The following is a 20,562-nucleotide window of genomic DNA, read 5'->3' on the forward strand; positions in this document are numbered from 1 at the left end:
TCAAAAGCTCACGCCATGAGCGCTCAGAGTAAGATCTCTGTGTTGCAATACCCTCGACCCACTCTTTGAGTCGAGGAACTGCATCCCGCATCCGAGCAACAACTGCACCATCACAAAATATCGATAAGAAGGGAGGAAAAGGAAATGCGATAAAATAAATCTTAAAGGCAAGGTTATACTTACGTTTCATGTTCCATTTCTTAGGAAATGGAATATCCTCGACCGGGATTAAATCCGAAGTCTTCACTCTAACGAATTGGCCCAACTAGCTTCGGTCCCGATCCTCGTCGATGCTCGAGAATGGGGCTTTACTGGCCCGACGTTCGAGCTTGACTAATCCTCCTTGATAAAGTCGAGGACTATACAGGCGCATAAGGTGGTCGATGGTGAAGGGACACCCTTCGAGTTTGCTCACGATGAAGCGAAGGAGAATTACAATCCTCCAAAATGAAGGATGAATCTGACCGAGAGTCGCCTCATACCTTTTGCAAAAGGCTATAATAACTGGATCTAAAGGACCTAGCGTGAAAGGGTAAGTATAAACACTGAAAACACCCTCCGCGTGGGTGGTGATCGGTTCCTCAGGCATAGGAACCACCACGTGCTTATCGACCCAGTTGTAGTCCTCCTTGACCATGGCGAGGACTTTATCGGTGACCGAACATATGTATCTCGAGACCGGCTCGCACCAGCCCGGTACCGAGGAAGTTTTCTCAACCTTGAAATCAGCTCCGGTTGGGCATCCCGTAGGGACGAACATCTTTAGACGGGGTTCCGGTGTTGGTTCCTTATTAACAATATTTGAAACATTTTCATACGGTCTCGAGGAAGAAGGGTTTTCTTTTTGAGGAACGGATTTTGAAGTCTTTGCCATTGCTTCTAAATAGAGGAGAAAAGAAAGTGCTGATAAAAGAGGAGGTGTTATTAGCAGACAACTTATGTAAGCTTTCAGTAAATCAAAAATCAGAAAATGAGAGTGATGAAGTTTTCTTAAAGCACAAGAGCAAACATTTGAATGTAAAAGTTCTAAATGAATGGGTGAAAGGGTATTTATAGTTTTCTCAAACGGCGGTTCGCTTCCTAAAGTGGCTGATTGTTAACTAACACGCATTTAATGCCTTGAAAACTGGACCGACAGAACGTTTCAACTATTCTTATCACTTACGTCATGGTTTCGTCGTCATGATTTATCGAAGTGAAAACCGGAAGCCCGTATTGTTTCTCATCATTTACTCTTCGAAAAATAAGAGGATTTTACGTCATGATTTTTTCACTTACATCATGATATATCGAAGTGAAAATCGGAGGCTCATATCATTTCTCGTCATCTACTCTCCGAAAAATGAGGGGACTATCTATATACGGGTAAAACCGAGCTCGATGTTCGATCGAGCTTCCAACCTCCCTAATGAAGGATAGGGTCAAAATATCCATAATCGGGTAAAAGTCGAGTTCGGAGTTCGATCTTACATCCAACACAATCAGCCAAGATCGAAATATGGTAATTAAGATCCAAAGCATTGCTAAAATTAGTCATCGACACCACCAGATTTGCCCTCGAGTTTACCGAAGTCATAACCGGTCCCGTCATAACGATCTCAAGGAATATATTGCTAGCTTATTCGAAATTCCCGTAATTAACCGGACATTACGACGAAAATCACGGAATATACCAAAAAAGGAACCAACGGTCAACAAATCAAAGACCTTTTGACCTTTTATGGTATAATAGAATAATACCTAAAAAGTAGGTTCCTCTAATATATAAAGGGGGCCTCACAATTCATGGAAAAAAGTCAACATACATTGATAAATAATACATTCTCCAAGTTCTTACTCTTTGGTATCTTCGTATCAATAAAAGTGCATATAACTCTAGGGTGGCTTGCTTTCCTAAGCTGAAATCATCCAATTCATGTGGTTTGCAGTTAATTTATCGTCATTTATTTTAATTGCAATCTAATTTATCGCTTTGTATCAAGTTAATCCGCATATTCTTTAAACCACTAACAAATTCAATTGTTATTCAATTTTGAGGGTAAACAGTTAATATTGTCGAAACTGTAGTGTAAGTTTATCAGACACCTTCGATGGTATGAGTTGGAACGAGTTTACCGAATTGACGAACAACTTGTTGAAAATTAATTATCGTTGAAGACTTGAATACACCAACTTCACAATTTTTTCACAAATTGTAACAATAAAGTAAGCAATAGTAGCAATTATAGAAGAAAATTAGAGAGACATTGATGATTTTGTGAGAAAAATAAAAGAATGAGGGGTTATTTATAGTTGAAAATAGGGAAAAAGTGTAATTATAAAAAGTTTGGGGTTAAAACAAAGGTGGAGGGGTTAAATAGCTATTTTGTAAATAGCCAACGGCCAGATTTTTCAAAGCCCAACAGACAAGTTTTGTTTTTTGAATTTTGAATGTTGGGACCATTTAGGCCCGCCAAGGACCGGTCCGGTCCCGGTCCCAAACGGTCCCGGGCCTGGCGATCCTAAAGTGAAGAACCGTCCCAGAAGACCGGACCAGGCCCACGTACACGGTTCTAACCGGTTCAGGTCCGTTTAGGCGCAGAAGATCATTTGGTACGCGGTCCCGGGCCGGTCCCGATCCTGAACCGGCCCACTTGCCACCCTTAGTAATAGCTAGCAGGAAGCCGAGTACATAGGCAAGATACATACAAGGTCTATATACCATTTTTACAAAAAAAAAAAAAAAAAATCAAATAAACACATAAAATTTTATTTATAAGATTTAAGGTCTATTCTTAAGATTTGGCTTTAGCTACCAATACTGTTGAGCCGTCCTTAAATCTTGTGCACTGGAATCAAGAATAAATTCATATCAAATAATTTAAAAAATTTAGCCTTCACATGTTATTCGAGTACTTTTTGAAATGATAAGAAAAGTGATTAAATAACTATGCCCACCATTAAATGTTACTCCAAGAAATTACTATCTGTAAAAACAACAAAGGCCAAAATTGATTATACAATTTGCATTACAACTAAACTCATGAGCAGATGAGAATAGCGCCCAAAACTAAAATGTGTTTTCCATGCGATGGATCAATATATTACATCATCTGCATGACAAGTCAGTTTAAGTTAAGCCACTATAATTGCATCACTATTTTAGTTGACTTGAAAGAAAAGAAGATTATAGTATCTTACACTTATCTTTCGCTTTCGCTTTCGATTCTGACTCATGAGTTTCACCAAAAAAAATTAAAACGATAAGACACATGCATGAACCGGCAGTCAAATGGTGTAAAAGCAACTAGAGCAAATTTTAGCTGCAATTAGAGCCCAATTCCAACAACTCTGGTTGTATGGTTTGTCATCGCTTTCAATTTGTTAATATACAGAACCACATTTTTCATACCTAGCTTTTCAATGGCTGATTTTTCTATTAATTCATAGCATTAATTAGGATTATATGGATAATGCCATTGTTTTGTAGTCATTAGCTCATTATTTGTAAAATGGTTAGTGTAAAATTTTAACTACCCATTTCAGAAATCTTCACAAGTCTTCAAATAACTTGTCAATGGTTCCGAAATCTCCGGACCCACTCCTGAAATCCATGCTTTTGTCAAAAGCAAATATTAGCATTTTAGAAATTAAGTAAGATAATAGCAACAGTCAAGTACAATGTCCACTCTATTGGATACTTTCGGACTCTATAAACAATAAGAGGTCCACCAATTCTAAAGTTCTTTCTAGTTGCTTAATAATAGCATTGGACTGTCAAAATTGCAAAGAATTACATTGACCAGGAACTATATCAGGTAGCAGGTTGATGTTTTGGTATGCAGCAAAGAACATGGTTACTCCTGCTAAGGAAACTAGGTCTCAGTCAATGAACAACTCAATAAAAGAAAATAAGGATTTTGAGACATACAACTGGGTAAAAAACCAAATCATACATTGGCATGAATGCGTTTAGCTTATGGAGAACTTTCATTTTGACCAACGAGATAGCCAATGATTGCACATCAAGAGTGATTTACAGGACAAATCCATATAAATCAGGCATTTAGTGAAAACATTATGAATCGAGTCGGAGAAGAGGAAAACCTCATTAGGGTTTCATGCTTTCATTAAGAGAGAATTGGGGTCTGTTTGTATTTTTGTTACATATCAAAATGACCCAATGGGTATTTCTAGAAACACATGCCCATATTTATATGATGGGCTCACTAAGGCTAAGCTAATGAAAGCCGATAGAATACAAAATGGGCTAAAATTATAGAGCGGCCCAAATATAAAAAAGGCTAATTAAATAAACTCTACAACTATTAGTGTTTATGTCTTGGTTTAGATGCCAAATAATCCATCAGCTCAACACCCCCCTCCCTCCCTTCCCCCCCCCCAAGTTAGAGGGGGGAAACAACCTTCAACTTGCCCAGAAGATCATGATGAAGAGCACCAGGAAGGGGTTTGGTGAGGACATCTGCTAATTGCTGAATAGTAGGGACATGATAGAGCTAGATCAGACCATCAGAAAGCTTTGTCCGTATGCTTGGTCCTCTAAAGGAAAACTGGATTCTTAGCTATATGTAAAGCTGCCCGATTATCAAGAAAAACAAAAAAAATGAGAGATACAGAGATACCAAAATCTGTGAGCAGCCTAGAAAACCAAGTTAGTTCAACAACCACCCTATTAAGAGCCATGTATTCAGCCTCAGCAGAGGACAAGTACACAACAGACTATTTTTTGGACCTTCAACACCTAAGACTACCCCCCCCCCCAAAATTACACAGAAACTAATAATAGATCTCAGGGTATCAGGGCAGGCAGCCCGGTCACTTTCTGAGAAGGTATGAATGGAAAAATCAAGAGAATCTGAATAATAGAGACTGAGATCCACAGTGCCCTTAAGATATCTAAGGACATGAAGAGTAGAAAACATATGGGGAACTCTAGTAGACTTCAAGAATTGACTCAAATGTTAGACAACAAAACATATATCAGGCATGGTATGTGTAAGAATAAAGGAGCTTACCTACCAGGCTCTTATACTTGTTAGGAAAAGGAAATCAAGCAATATAATTAGCATGCAACTAACCATTGAGCTCTAAAGGACAAACCACAGGAGATACATCAGCACAATCAAACTGCTGGAGCAAATCAGAAATAAATTTCTTCTGATTAAGAAGAACCCCACCAGGAACAACAGACACCTCAATCCCCAAGAAATAATGTAGAGAACATAGGTCTTAAATCCTAAATTGATCATTCAAAAACTGTTTGAGGGCAGAAATTTCAGCAGTGTCATCCCCAGTCACTATAATATCATCCATATAGACTGCCAAGAGCACCAAATTTCCAGGACCACCCTTAATAAATAAGAAGTAGTCATTAAGAGAATGTGTGTAACCTCTAGAGTATAGGGCTTGTGACAACTTGGCATACCACTACCTTGAGGCCTGCCTCAATCCATAAAGAGACCTTTTTAATCTACACACAAGTGGAGAAGAACCAAAAGGAGCAGAAATACTAGAAACACTCAAACCCTGAGGCAACTTCATGTAGACCTCCTCATCTAGGTCACCACAGAGGAAGGCATTATTTATATTTAATTGAGAAATGGTCCAATTTTTCTTAACAGCCACAATAACCAAACATTTGACAGTAGACATCTTAATGACAGGAGAAAATATTTCAGTGAAGTCAACCCTTTCAACCTGTGTATCCCCCCAATGACAAGTCTAGCTTTATATATACCTTTCAACACTGCCATCAGCCTTGTATTATATTTTGTAGACTCACTAAGGAGTTTGTGTAAACAAACCCCCTAAGAAGTTTGTTTATATAGGCTTCTTACCAAGAGGCAGAGGGACAATGTCCCAAGTATGGTTAGCATCCAGTGCTTCAAACTCCTTTCTCATGGTATCTTGCCAAGCTGGAACTGAAGCAACTTGAGAGTATGAGAAAGGTTCAGTTTCTAAGGGAGAAGAAGAGGAACTGGAACCAGAAAAGGAAGAGAGTTGGCACACATAATCCTTCAGGTAAGAAGGAGTGTTATGCTGCCTAGAAGACCTCCTAACTTCATGAGGGGATGAAGAAAGAGGAGTAATATCATGGTCAAAAGTTGGAGGAGGAGAAGAGGAGAAAGAAGGATCAGCAAGGATAGGTTTATCAGGGAAGGAATAAGGAGCATGTGAAGATGTAGAAGGACTAACATGGGCAGATGGAGTTTCCCCAGTAGCCTGGGAATCAGGAAAGGGAAAAGTTAAAGGTGGAGAAGAGAATGTAGCAGAAGTGGTAGGTGTGGCAAAAGGGAAGCATGTCTCATGGAAGACATCATCTCTGGAAACAAAACATTTCTTAGAGGCTAGATTGTATAACTTGTAACCCTTTTTTGGCAAAAGGATAGCCCAGGAAAACATAAGGGATTGCTCTAGGTTGAAGTTTGTCTCTCGGGGGAATAGGAACAATAGCATAGGCAAGGCAACCAAAGGTCTTCAAATGTGAGTAATTAGGAGCCTTACCATACAATACCTCATAAGGGGATTTATTTTGAAGAATCCTATATGGAATTCTATTGAGCAAATAGGTTGTGTTAAAAGGCAATTCCCCCAAAAGGTGACTGGCAACTTGGATTGAAACAGTAAAGCCCTGCAAGCCTCAAGGAGTGTTCTATATTTTATTTTAACAACACCATTCTGTTGAGGGGTATGAGGACAAGTAGTTTGATGGATAATCCTATGTTGACTGAAGAAAGAAGAGCCATCATGGGTGGAACCTAGTTCCAAAGCATTGCCACTTCTAATAGTTTGGACATAAATATTAAATTGAGTTTGGACCATTGCCAAAAAAGCTTTAATCATAGAAAAAGCATTACTTTTAGAACCCAGTAGATGAGACTAAGTAGTCCTAGAAAAATCATCAACAATGGCTAGAAAATATTTTGAACCGGAGGAGGTAGATGTGTGATAGGGTCCCCAAGTATCAATGTGAATTAACTGAAAGGGTCTGATTGTACTAATGGAATTATTAGGAAAGGAAAACCTAGTTTGTCTAGCCATGGGATAAACAGAACAAGAAAATGGTTGTCTAGAAGTAAGAGAAGAAGACAAAATAGAAATATGCTTCATATTTGCAAAAGGGAATATGTGCTAATCTTTGATGCCAAATGAAATTCATATCATTCATAGCAGCATTATTACAAATGGAATTACTAACATTGGAAGGCAAAACAACATTCTTAGAACTAGAAGAAGAAAAAGATTTACATGAATCAAACAAAGAACACACATGAACAATGTTGCATGAGTTAGAAGTAGAGAAAATTGTAGAATGTGAAGATGGCACCCAAGTAAACTTGTACAGACCGGCCTCCTCTCTACCAAGATCCATAGGAATCTTTAGAGAATGGGCATGTAACATGTGCAACAAACATGAAGTTGCAGTAAACATAAACAAAACTATACAATGCAACTACTTTATTAGCTTGTGAACAAAAATTAAGTTGTATTGAAAGGAAGGGACGAACAACACATTATGAAGAGTGATGAAGGGAGTTAAAGCAAAAGAACCAGTGGGAGTTACTTTCACTTTCTAGCCATTAGGAAGTGTTACAAGGTAAAGTATAACTAAAGGTTTAATGTTAGAAAGTAAGTTTTTATTAGAGGTCATGTGGTCAGAAGCACCTGAATCTATTATCCACGTGATAAAGTTAATTTGTGTAAGCATGCAAAGCTTGGAATTAGAAATGGAACTCTCAGTTAGTAGGATACTAGCAAAATTAGCAGAGCACATGAGATTAGCAGGCTGAGCATTGGAAGAATATCCTAGGTGAGTCTGTTGCAATAATGTCATCAGTTGATCATACTATTGTTTGCTCAATCCTGAAATCATAGAACCTTGGGCCCAGTAGTGTCATGTGTTACAACTTTATTTCCTTTGTTGAACTTAGGACTCTGTGGGTACCCATGAAGCTTATAGTACTTATCAACCAAGTGCCCAGACTTCTTGCAATATTTACAAAAAAAGTGCCCTATTCTGGTCAAAATTAACCCTTTGAGTATACTGCCTGGGAGGAGGAGGAGGATTGGAGGCTGTATTTTGGTTGACCCCAAAGTTCTGATTGACCCCAAAGCCAAGTCCAGGTTTATTATTGTACTAACATTGAAAGACATAGAATTAGGATTGAACTGAGAGGTAGATTGGACTTGTCTTTGTTTTTCATCATAAGAAGGATATTATAGGCACTGTCAAGGCTACGAGGGGGTTGCATCATAAGCAAGTTACTCCTCACCCCCATATATGTTTCATTCAGCACCATGAGGAATTGAAATAACCTATTCTCCTCATCCTCTTGTAGAATTCAAGGCTTTGCAGCATAAATGCATCTTTGCCCATGGTTAGTAAACATCACACCCAATTCATCCCATAACCTTTTCAATTTATTAAAATACTATATCTAGTGGACCTTGGGAAGTGTGGGCAAGTTCTCTCTTAAGTTCAAAGATTTTGGTCCTATTTGCAGCATCATCTCTAGTCTACAGTTGTAGCCATATGCTCTGTGCAGTCTCAGAATACTTCACACTTTCATATATCTCAGGAGATATAGAGGCTGTTAACCATGAGATCACCATGTTATTACACATGTCCCATAGTTTTTGTTCAACCCCAGTGGTAGATAGTCGGGGACATGTACCATTAACAAAGGCTATCTTATTCTTAGTTGAAAATGCAACTATCATCTTCCTTTTTCAACCCCTATATCCACTACCCGAAAAAGGAATAGGAACAAGGGAGATACCAGGAATATCAGAAGACTGCACAAATAAGGGACTCGTGGGATCAGGGGAGAAGCTATCAGTGCTACCCATGACTACTTCACAAAAATTAGTGAACAAGGAAGGTCGACAATGGAAAGAAAGAGGAAATCACATCAAAGTCTCAGTAAAAATATACAACACACTAAATTCTAAGCTAAACTAGCAAAACTACACATGCAGGAGCCCTAATTAGAAAAAGGAATGTGTTTACCCAACTTCTTCGCCACCGGAGAAGAACAACCTTCAAATCAGGCGTAACCCTAGCATCGAGAGGTATTAACCCAAAGTACGAAGACTCGCCGGATCTAAGCTTAAAAATGCCAGAAATCAACCTAAAACGTTGAATCGAGACGCCGATCGGCAAAGCACCTTCTTCGTCTGAAACATCCCCTCGATTCACCAACCACCGGAGAACAGGAACTCAACGGAACAGAACCGGGGTAAGATCGAACTAAAGAGCGAGATGAGATACACCAGAATCTCTACTCTTATACCATGAAAATATTATGAATCGAGTAGGAGAAGAGAAAAACCTCATTAGGGTTTCATGATTTCATTGAGATAGAATTGGGGTCTATTTGTGTTTTTGTTACGTATCAAAATGACCCGATGGGTCTTTCTAGAAACACATGCCCCTATTTATATGATGGGCTCACTAAGGCTAAGCTAATGAAAGCTGATAGAATATATAATGGGCTAAGAATAAAATAGGCTAAAGTTATAGAATGGCCCAAATGCAAAAAAAGGCTAATTAAATAAACTCTACAACTATTAATATTTATGTCTTGGTTTAGATGCTAAATAATCCATCAGCTCAACATTTAGCAAAAGAAGGCACTAACCTAGTTGCTGGCCGTCCCTTGTACTATTAACTCGTAGAGTGCAAATCCTCCTCGATGGCAGCCATGCATTTTAGAAGCCATATTCTCCAACTCATTCTGATAAAAAATAGTAAGCATCATAAAAACTCATTAACAGAATAAAACCATATAAATAGCAGTTTAGAGCAAAATATAAATACAGCTAAACAGGCCTTCCGCAACATACTATTTTCAGTAACACAAGTATTTCAACAACTGTACCTTGCTAAAAGCCCAACATACACCCACCATTAGCACTCTTGAAATGGTGAAATAATGTCCACGCTGCCCAACATTTTAGGCAGTAAGAAATGCAAGAAATGAAAACAATAAATAAGTAAAAGGAGAATCGCTACAACACATGACTAAATATCCTCTAAATGGTCTAACTCAAGCTATGGACTTCCAGTATAGACACTAATTTTAGCTACAAATTATCGCGTGCATAGGACATAATATTAGTTCCCTCTAGGGTTTAAATTTATGAACATTTATAACTGAAATGGGCTGAATATTTTCTTGAAAGAAAGATTTCATCATCTCTAAGGGTTTCAGCTCTGGTTTAGGAGCAAGAAAAATGCTGAAAACAAGTGTTCATGATATTTTTAAAGCTTCCTGCAGTAACAAGGATAGAATTGCACAAATCACTTTTCTACTCTTAAGCATCACAAGTGGTGCTCCTTTGCTCACAGAAACAAGGATAGAACCTGCCTTACTTGTTAAGATACTTTATGAGCAACTGAAAATGACGAGAAGTATTTCTCGAGAAAAATGGGAAGACTTACATTTTCATGATTTTAATTCTACGAGTTAATAGAGTTATGCCAAATTGCATAGACGACGAAGATGGTGAAAGGTTATAGATACATAGTATCTGAAATAATATAGCTAATCAGACAAATTATTAAATTATGACTCCAACTTTAACCTACAAGTTTCCAGATGGCTACAACTTCACATAAATAGTTCCTCAGCATTGCTCCTTCGATATATTACTATTACAACGTGTATTATATCGCCAGCATATCATTTATCATACCTCAACATCATACGAGATGCTCTAAAGTTTTAGCTTAGACAAAGCAGCAGAAGTCGGTGTAGCAAAATTTGACGAGCGCAAGATACAACACAAAATTATTGCTCGCTAGTCAAAGATAGTATAGTTTAATTATCGTCTCCATAAGGATTGGATTTAAACAGTGTTCGAATAATCTTCAGTTGATTACTATCTAGGAAAATTAACACTTGATTTGATGACTGTTACTACGATTAACTACTAAAAATTAAGCAAATAACAATTGATCACAAAAGACAGCAGATGTGCAACAAAGAATTATCAATGAGAGGGATAAAAGTATTTGACTAGATAGGTGAAAGATAACTGACTCGGGATCCAATTCTTGAGTTAATTCACTCTATAATACGGTTGATTCTCACGAATTCAACCGTTAATAAGATTGCACTTGAAGTTAATGTTCCTCTTTCGATTAAACGTTAATTCAGTAATTAATTCAATTGAAGCACGGTAAACAATTGCAACAATCAAATGATGGTTATGATCTAAAGGGTAAATTCTCACGAATATTTCCCTATTTTCTAGTTCGATTAACAATTCAAAAGGCTCTTTCGATTACTTATTTGAATCATGAATTTAAACTAGAGCATAAGATGTGAAGAAATTCAAATTCAAACTCCTCTTTCAATTAAGCATAACAATAAATAACTCACAATACAAATTAAAGCTCCATCAATTAATTCTAACAATTATCAAGAATCGAATCCCTAATCAAGTTATCGAAACATCATATCTGTCAACACCCTAATGGAAATTACTCCATAACAATGGAGTAATACATCTCAAATATGTTTAAGAACAAAGAAAACATCAATTCTAATGATTAGATACAAACTCCCGTATTACAGCGATTGCAGATTGTAGTATTGATGAATTCTTGAGTCTTTTTGCCTTGGTTGGTTCTCCAATCTCCCGTAGGTCAAAAGTCCATTCAAAATCGTATTTTTGATGTATTTATACCGTGTAGAAAAAAGCTCGGATGAAACTACCCTTTCCTAGCCGAACTTGGAAATCACTCTGATAATTTGCACAGCCGCGCTGCACGTCATTCCGCCCCATGTGGCGCGCTAGTGAGAAAATTCAGGACGTGATCCCGGCTTAATTTCGTGGGCTTCTACTCAGACTTCAAAGCTCCAACTTGTTTGATTTCGCTCCAAATTACCTAAATAGCTCAAAATTATTTCCTACAAGGCATAAAATACGTAATAAGTATAATTTACTATCAATTAAGCTCAAACACACGTAAAATACAATAATTAGAGTGCAATACTACGGCTAAAATACGTGTTTCTAACCTACCATCAACACCACATACTTAGACCATTGCTCGTCCTCGAGCAATCAAACTGCACTTCACCTAGGGACGATCTTTTCATTAAACAACATCCCTAACACATCATGCCAAGAATGTTTAAAATCAACTAAGCACCTTATCATAACATCCTGACCTCAAGACTCGACTCAAAAGCACAGTGTATTTTTCACAACCTATTCACATACTCTAACACAGAGGTCAAAGACTTTACCTTACCTTCACAAGTCATGTGCCCTCACACAAATAATAGAGAGTAGTTCCATATACAATAAAGTTCAAGAGCAATTAGGAACTCAAGATAGAAAGAATTCACTCACTCTCAGAAATAAAATTCATGCGCCATAGAAGAGGTACCATATGCTTGCCCGTAGTGTAATACTCTACTAATTTGAGCTCATTCAGTCAAGGATCAAGTAGGACTTAATTTGGTTGTAATATAGGTTGTGAGACTGGTAGGATACATATGGATATAGTGACGACACCTCCATAAGCACTTTAATACATGTACATTAACACACTAAACCCCACACTTGTGTTGAACTAAGTCCTAGCCTTCACATCATATTAATACCAAGCTCCCAATTTCTTTAAGCACAGACAAAGCAAGATTTACCACTAGCAAGGACTAATTTTCTTTATAATATATAGAAATACCAACATTTTTTTTCTAGATTTGATTTTCTCTCCTTTTATCTCAATTCCTTTCAAGTGGCTCTCAAATCAATGCACCTTTCTCCTTTTCTATAGTTCCACTCAAGACCTAACCATACCTCCCTGTAGCTTTAAACAAGCTCATACCAAATTCAAGTACTCAAGAGAGGTCACTGGTTCAAACAGATAGTCAATTCAAACAAAGGAGTCAAGCTTGTAGTGTGGTTGCCAAATAAAATAGAATTACAGGCTGATAAGTAGGGATTTAAGCCTATTAATTGCTCTCTTTAACTTGTATTTTGGGCCAAAAATACGTGAAGGTATTTCCGGAAACTAACTTAATATACTTGCTTGCAGGGATTGTTCAAAATGAACCAAAGGAGAAATAATCAACTCATAAAGGAGTCAAAACTTGAACAAAAACCAAAACTGGGCCAAGAGGTATGGAACGCGGACCGCGACAAATAATTGCGACCGCGAAAGTATCAACACGGACGCGGCCATTATTTCGCGGTCTGCGATATGAAGAATCAGAGAGATGGTTTTTTGGGCACAAACATGAACGCGGACCGCGACAAGAAGATGCGGCCACGAAAGTACCAGCGCGACCGCGATGGAAATTCCGCGGACCGCAGTTGCTAAGGTTCAGAGAGTGCATAATTCAAGCAAAAATGAGAAGGGCGGTCCGCGTCAAAATTATGCGGCCGCAGAAGTCTCTCACGGGGATGCGGTAGAAATTACGCAGACCGCGATCAGAATTACGCGGTCGCGATCAGAATTACGCGGCCGCGAAACTTTCGCAGGGGTATTTTTGTCCAGAGATTTTAGCTTAGTATAAATAGATCTTTTGTCAATTTTAGGTTATGTTATGTTTTTGCTGAGTACGTGAGACAACTAGGTTTACCTTTTTGGGCAATTTTAAACAAGATTTACTTTATAATATTAGATTTTCATCTTTTAATTTTGTATTATGGATTATATCTTCTCCTTATCTTTGATTTCTACTATTATTATGAGTGGCTAGACTCATAGCTAGGGTTGTGACTCAACCCTAGTGTGGGTATTTAATGGGTCTTGAATTTTAGGGCTTGAATGTCTATGGGTTGGCGATATTTAGCTTAGTTCTTGCTAGAATTATAGAATTATTGGTTGCAAACACTGATTCATGCCTTTATGATTTGGTATCTTCTTGAGAAAGAGGGATTAAGTCTGGGAAAACTAGGCTAACAAGGAATTGGGGTGAACTCAAGAAATTGATAGCCCAATTAAAGGGTTAAACCTAGATATAGTAATACCCGACTTGAGCTAATATCACATGACTTGCATGAATACCCAGTTGGACTTGAGAAAGCCAAATTGGGCAAAATCACTCAAACTATCGAGAGATATAGAGTGAGTACTTGGGTGTGATGGCTATATTACGATCCCAAATTAATCAAGCTTGCCCTAGATTCTTACTACCCGTTAGATGTCCACCTAGGCGAAAGTCACTACCCTAGTCCTTTTAAACTCTTGAAAACCAACATCAAAAATATTGTACTTAGCTTTAATCATTGCATACAATAGAATAGAATTAGAAGTAGAATCAACACCATCATGTTTGGAAGTGCAATTAGGAGCAACACATGCATCTAGATTTAGATATAAACCTAATTCCAAATCAATTAACTCCCTGTGGAAATCGATCCCAACCTTGTTGGGTAAAACTGCATCGACCATCCTCGCTACTCAATAGTGGTGTAGGTTTTGACCCTATCAATTTTTGGCGCCGTTGCCGGAGAGTTAGACGGTCTTAGCTATATATTTAACTATTTGTGTGTTTTGTTTTTCTTTCCTTCCGTTTTTCTAACTTTTGTGTGTCAATTGCTTTTAGGTACCAAATGGCTCTTAACGAGGTCCTCAGACATATTCCTCAGGAGGAGGAGGTAGATGATAATGAAGTGGATGAGGTTCATCTTGAACCTCAAGTACAAAGAAGAGGCCGCCCGCCTCATGACAATGTTCCAAACCCTCCCCACCTCCTCTAAGGGCAGCACACCGGGTGTTGCCCAATGAAGGCTACGCAAGAGTAATTGTCCCGCCCCGGATTCGGGCAGGCAATTTCCAAATAACAAATGTCATGCTTACTCTATTGGAACAAAGGGGTTTCTTCATCGGAGCTCCACATCAGAACGCATATAAGCATCTCAAAGGTTTTGTAGACACATGTTGGGGGAGCAAGCAGACGAATGTATCTGAAGACGCTTTGAGTTTGAGGCTTTTCCCTTTCTCACTTAGAGGGAAGGCTTTGGATTGGCTTGAAAGGCTACCCAACCATTCCATCAACACTTGGGATGAGTTTCCCGAGAAGTTCATAGCGAAGTTCTTTTCTCCGGGACATATGGCAACATTGAGAGATGAAATCCTTGTTTTTAAACAAGAGCCAAATGAACCGTTACATGAGATTTGGGAACGGTACCGGACAATGGTCAAAGAGTGCCCCAACAACGATATGACTGAAGCAATGATCCAGCAAACCATTTATAGGGGTATCAACACAACTAACCAGTGTGTGGTGAATCAGCTCGCATGGGGTAACTTCATGAACACGCCATATTCAAAGGCATGTGAAATATTAGATGAGATGGCGGATACCTCTTCAGCTTGGCAAAGTCGGGCCAACGTTCCTCAGGGTGACCCTAATGTTATCCACCTTCACAAGGAACTCCATGATCACGGATAAGCCATAGCAGAGTTGACAACTACCATGAATCAGTTAGCCAAGGCACAGCTTCAGTAGGTTCAGGGGACAAAGCAAGTAAATGCCATGGAAGGAGTGAATGTAATGGTTAACAAGATGAGACAAAGGGGTGTACAAGTTCAACACAATCAGGATCAATTTGAGCAAAGTGGTAGTGGGTACAACCAAGATGACTCTTATGATGATCAAAGCGAAGGGGTTCAATATGTGAACAATTACCAAGGTCAACGGAGCAATGCTCCAAATCAACAACAGTGGAGATCACAGGGAAACAATCAAAATTGGGGCAACCAAGGCCAAGGGAATTGGAATAGTGAAAACAACAACAATCTGAACAATTGGGGGAACAACAATCAAAATTGGGGGAATCAAGGAAATAACCAAGGCAACTGGGGTGGCAGCAATAATAGTAATTGGGGAGGCAATGGAAACCAAGGGGGTTGGAACAACAATAATTAAGGGAACCGGGGGTCGGACCCTCAAAGGCCCCCGATGTATCAACAACCCAACAACCCACCTCCATATCCATCACAAGGGTAAAGTTTTTCCAACAATGAGATAGGACGGATAGAAAGTATGTTCAAATAAATGATAGAAAGAATGCACAATGGCATCAGAGTAGCCTCCCACAATACTTCTATCCGCAACTTGGAAGTACAAATGGGTCAAATTTCTCAAGCGTTGAATACTCGCCCTAAGGGGGCACTACCAAGTGATACGGTAGTTAACCCAAAGGATGGGAATAATACAGGCCATGCTATGGCAGTGATCACAAGACGCGGTAGAGGTGGAGATGTAAGTACCTCCAATCCAAGAAAGATTGTGAATAATGATTTGGTTGTGCAAGAAGAATATGAGATCCAAGCCAATGATGAGAAGGTGAATGATGAAATGAGGATAGACATTGATGACAACATGGAGGAGACACAAAATGATGTGAACCCGTCTAGGGAACACATGATAGACATACCGGAAATGGTAGTGCCCAAAGCCAAGGCCCCTTTGCTAAGGCCTCCTCCATCGTATCCTCAAAGGCTTGCAAAGCAAAACAATGAGAACAAATTCAAGAAATTCATTGATATCATGAAAATTTTGTCCATAAATGTACCTTTGGTTGAAGCTCTAGAACAAATGTCGGGATATGGCAAGTTCATGAAGGACTTGTAACAAAGAAGATGTCAATGAACTGTGAGACGATCAAAATGACACATCAAGTGAGTGCCATTGTGCATTCCATGGCTCCAAAGCTAGAAGATCTCGGTGCCTTTACAATTCCATGCACTATCCGTAGTGCCAATTTCTCCAAAGCCTTGTGCGATTTGGGAGCAAGCATTAATTTGATGCGATATTTTGTGTTCAAGACATTGGAGATTCAGAAACCAAGACCTACTTCCATGAGGTTGCAAATGGCGGACCGAACAATGAAGAGGCCATTGGGGATAATTGATGATGTGCTAGTTCGGGTCGACGAGTTCATACTTCCCGCAGATTTTGTGATACTTGACTGTGAGGTTGACTATGAGGTGCCAATCATATTGGGGAGACCTTTCCTAGAAACAGGGAAGGCATTGGTTGATGTGCAAGCTGGGGAGCTCACCTTCCGGGTGGGCGATGAAAAAGTTGTGTTCCACGTGTGCAAGTCAATGAGGTAGCCAAATAGCAACGAAGTATGCTCTTTTGTGGATCTAGTGACGGAGGTGATTGTTGATGACACTAGTGCTATGATCAATATGGAAGACCCTCTGGAAGCTGTGTTGTTGAATCGGGAGGATGATGAGAAGGCATGCTTGATAGAATGTGCAAATGCTTTGCAAGGAATAGGATCCTACACATATGGACCCCGTAAACTGTCCTTGGACCTTGAGAACCGTAAGACTACGCCAACAAAGCCCTCAATCGAGGAGCCACCAAAATTGGAGTTTAAGCCCTTGCCTTCACACCTCAGGTATGAGTTCTTAGGCCCTTGTTCCACATTACTTGTTATTATTTCTTCATGCTTAACTAACGTGCAGGTAGATTCCACCCTAACAGTGCTCCAAAGAAGGAAGAAAGCAATAGGTTGGACATTGGCGGATATTCGGGGTATAAGCCCCGCCTTTTGCATGCACAAAATCATATTGGAGGAAGATGCAAAACCCTCCGTGGAACATCAAAAGAGGTTGAACGAGGCCATGCAAGAGGTAGTCAAGAAATAGATCATCAAGTGGCTAAATGCAGGGGTTGTGTACCCCATTTCTGATAGTTCATGGATTTCGCTGGGACAAGGTTTGAGGTAAGTAACACTTCTAAACTTAGTTCTGAGGGTATGAATCCCCAAATTTGGTATGATATGAATTGTTGAAGGTGACACACACGATATGTGACGAACATGTAGGCGTGCACCACAGAAATTGTGTCTTGAATAAATCATGTGAAGTTGTAAATATCAAAGAATCATGTTATTATCTGAACATGTGGCACGTGTTAGAGGAATTGAGCCGAGGCTTGTAATAAAGATCGTGTTTAGGCTACGTGCCAATATTTATGACCCATGAGGTCATGTTGTTATTGAATTAATTATTCAAAAATATACATTTCATACTCGGTAATAATTGTCCATTGTCATGATATTTATGGGATTGAGCTGCGCAACGCAGCAAGCCATAATGGCTTTATACATCATTATTATATGGATCGGGGCTGCCTTCCTGCAGCAGGCCTTATTGGCTTTACTATTATATGGATCGGGGCTGTCCGCCTGCAGCAGGTCCTATTGGCTTTACTATTTTATGGCTGCCCGCCTGCAGCAGGCCTTATTGGCTTTACTATTTTATGGATCGGGGCAGCCCGCCTGCAGCATGCCTTATTGGTTTTACTATTTTATGGATGGGGGCTGCCCGCCTGCAGCAGGCCTTATAGGCTTTGTTATTATACGAATCGGGATTGCCCGCCTGTAGTAGGCCATATTGGCTTTGTATTACGCTTGGGCTGAAGGAGCCCCTCCGGAGTCTGTACACACTCCAGTGAGCGTAGATGATCATCGATATTCTGGATGGACTTCCCAGGGCATGGACTTGCCTTACTTACTGCTTATATATATATTTGGGATGATTTTCCCAGGGCATGGACTTGCCTTACTTATTTATATTGTAATGAGTTATGTGGATATGGATCTTGTCAGTATCATTTATATTTAGGGATAAATTATCCCAGGGCTGGATTGGCCTTATACGGTACTGGGTGACTGACTGTGAGTCGATGTGCATATATATATACGGGTTGGAACACCCCTGGGCTGGATTGGCCATAAACAGTACCGAGTGACCGGATAATTTGTGACCAGTATTTACATGAGGTCTTTCTACTGAGATGTCATATGCCTCATATCATGCAGTATTGGTCTATTTCACTTGTACTGAGTTTAACTGTTGAACTTGAAAGCATGCCTACATTTCTGTACCATTATTTTTACTGGACTGTACCTGCGGAGCTCATCATTTCTTTCAGCCCAGAGGTTAGTCTTGTTATTTATTGAGTTAGTTGTACTCATACTACACTCTGTACCTCGTGTGCAGATCCAGGTGCTCCCGGATACGATGAGTGCTAGAATTTGGAGTTATTTTTGTTGGAGAGTATCAAGGTAGCTGCTTGACGACCGCAGACTTGATTTCCTTCATGTTTAGTTATTGTACTGTTCTATACTTCAAATAGTGATGTTTATCAGGCAGACTTTGTATTCATTTAGATGCTCATGTACTCAGTGACACCGGGTTTTAGGAGTGTTATATTTGAAATTGTGAGATTTCTTTCGCTGAATTTAATTATTTTGTTTTCAAAGTTAAAAGATATGGTGTTTTATTGAGATTTTCAGCTTGCCTTGTATTGAGATAGACGCCATCACGACAGGTGAGATTTTGGGTCGTGACAACTTGGTATCAGAGCTTTAGGTGACATAGGTCTCACGAGTCATGAGCAGGTTTAGTAGAGTCTTGTGGATCTGTACGAAGACGTCTGTACTTATCGTAAGAGGCTGCCGAACCCTTAGGAAAATTTCACTTTCTTGTATTCTATCGTGCGGAATTGATTCATCTTGAATCATAACTCTTTGAATTTCTTCCACGTATTTGTATGCGCACATGAGCGCTCGGTATCAGCTGTGCATCACCGACTTGTGATTTTATGAACGAGGTTCAAGATATGTATTCTGTGTTTTGGTGATGGTCCAGTCTGGAGGACTTGAGGCCAGGTTTATACAATAGCTTAGGCTTGGTAGTTTCAGTTGTAATCTGTACATTTGGACTCATATGTCCGGTAATGTACTTACGAGTGGAATTTGTGGCTCGATGAGCGGTGGAATGGCTTTGTGATGAGTATGATGTAACTGCGGGATGTGTTAAGACGATTTGAATGTGATAGGAAGTGTTTCCTTGAAATGTAAAGGAAGTCCATTGGGTGCTTTATTTTCATTTTGATGTGACGTACAATCTCGAGTGTGAATGTTTTGAAAGATCTTTCACGTTGTTAAATTTTGGGGCAAATTAAATTCTTGTGTCTGGCTAATGAGTTTGGACTCAGAAAGATTAAGTGATTTCATAGTAATTGTGGCTGCGAAAGGGTATAACAAGATGCCAATTTGAGACTAAGCAGGTGGGTTATCCCCTGCGCAGTAATTTATGTAAGTGTGTTCCTTATGATGTGAATAGAGAGTTTCTTTTCTGCCAGCAGGGTGTATGTGTTGAGACTTGAATTTGAATCTGGTTGAGAAAGTTGACTTGAGTGTTAAGAGAATGAATATGAGATTAGCGGATGATTGAGGTATTTTATGGTTGGTGTGTCTTGAGCTTGAGAAGAATTGTTATTGAACTGACTCCGGTATTAAGGCAGTAATAAAGTATGGGTATTGTGAGTTATCAAGTATTTTAATCTATGGCTTTGAGCCAAGTGGGGGAGTCTGCTATTGACAATTCAATTTCATGGATATATGTTAAATTTTAGTTTTTATTTGAGGCATACTTGTGGGTTGGTTACGACTTGCAGAGGTTGAGATCGGGGATGACTTGAGTAAGAAAATTTCTTGAATGCGGGTTATATTGCACTTTATGAGATGATTAAATTGTTATTTTGAAGGATGTAGTGCACACGA

General features: G+C 39.2%; 1 pseudogene; it reads right to left on the reverse strand.

Annotated features, from left to right (window-relative positions):
• Window positions 1–9,641: 9,641 nt before the first annotated feature.
• LOC107820015 (nudix hydrolase 9-like) overlaps window positions 9,642–20,562 on the reverse strand; it is a 36,268-nt pseudogene continuing 25,347 nt past the window's right edge.

The sequence above is a fragment of the Nicotiana tabacum genome, chromosome 22 (genome assembly GCF_000715075.1).
Source record: "Nicotiana tabacum cultivar K326 chromosome 22, ASM71507v2, whole genome shotgun sequence".
Lineage (NCBI taxonomy): Eukaryota > Viridiplantae > Streptophyta > Magnoliopsida > Solanales > Solanaceae > Nicotiana > Nicotiana tabacum.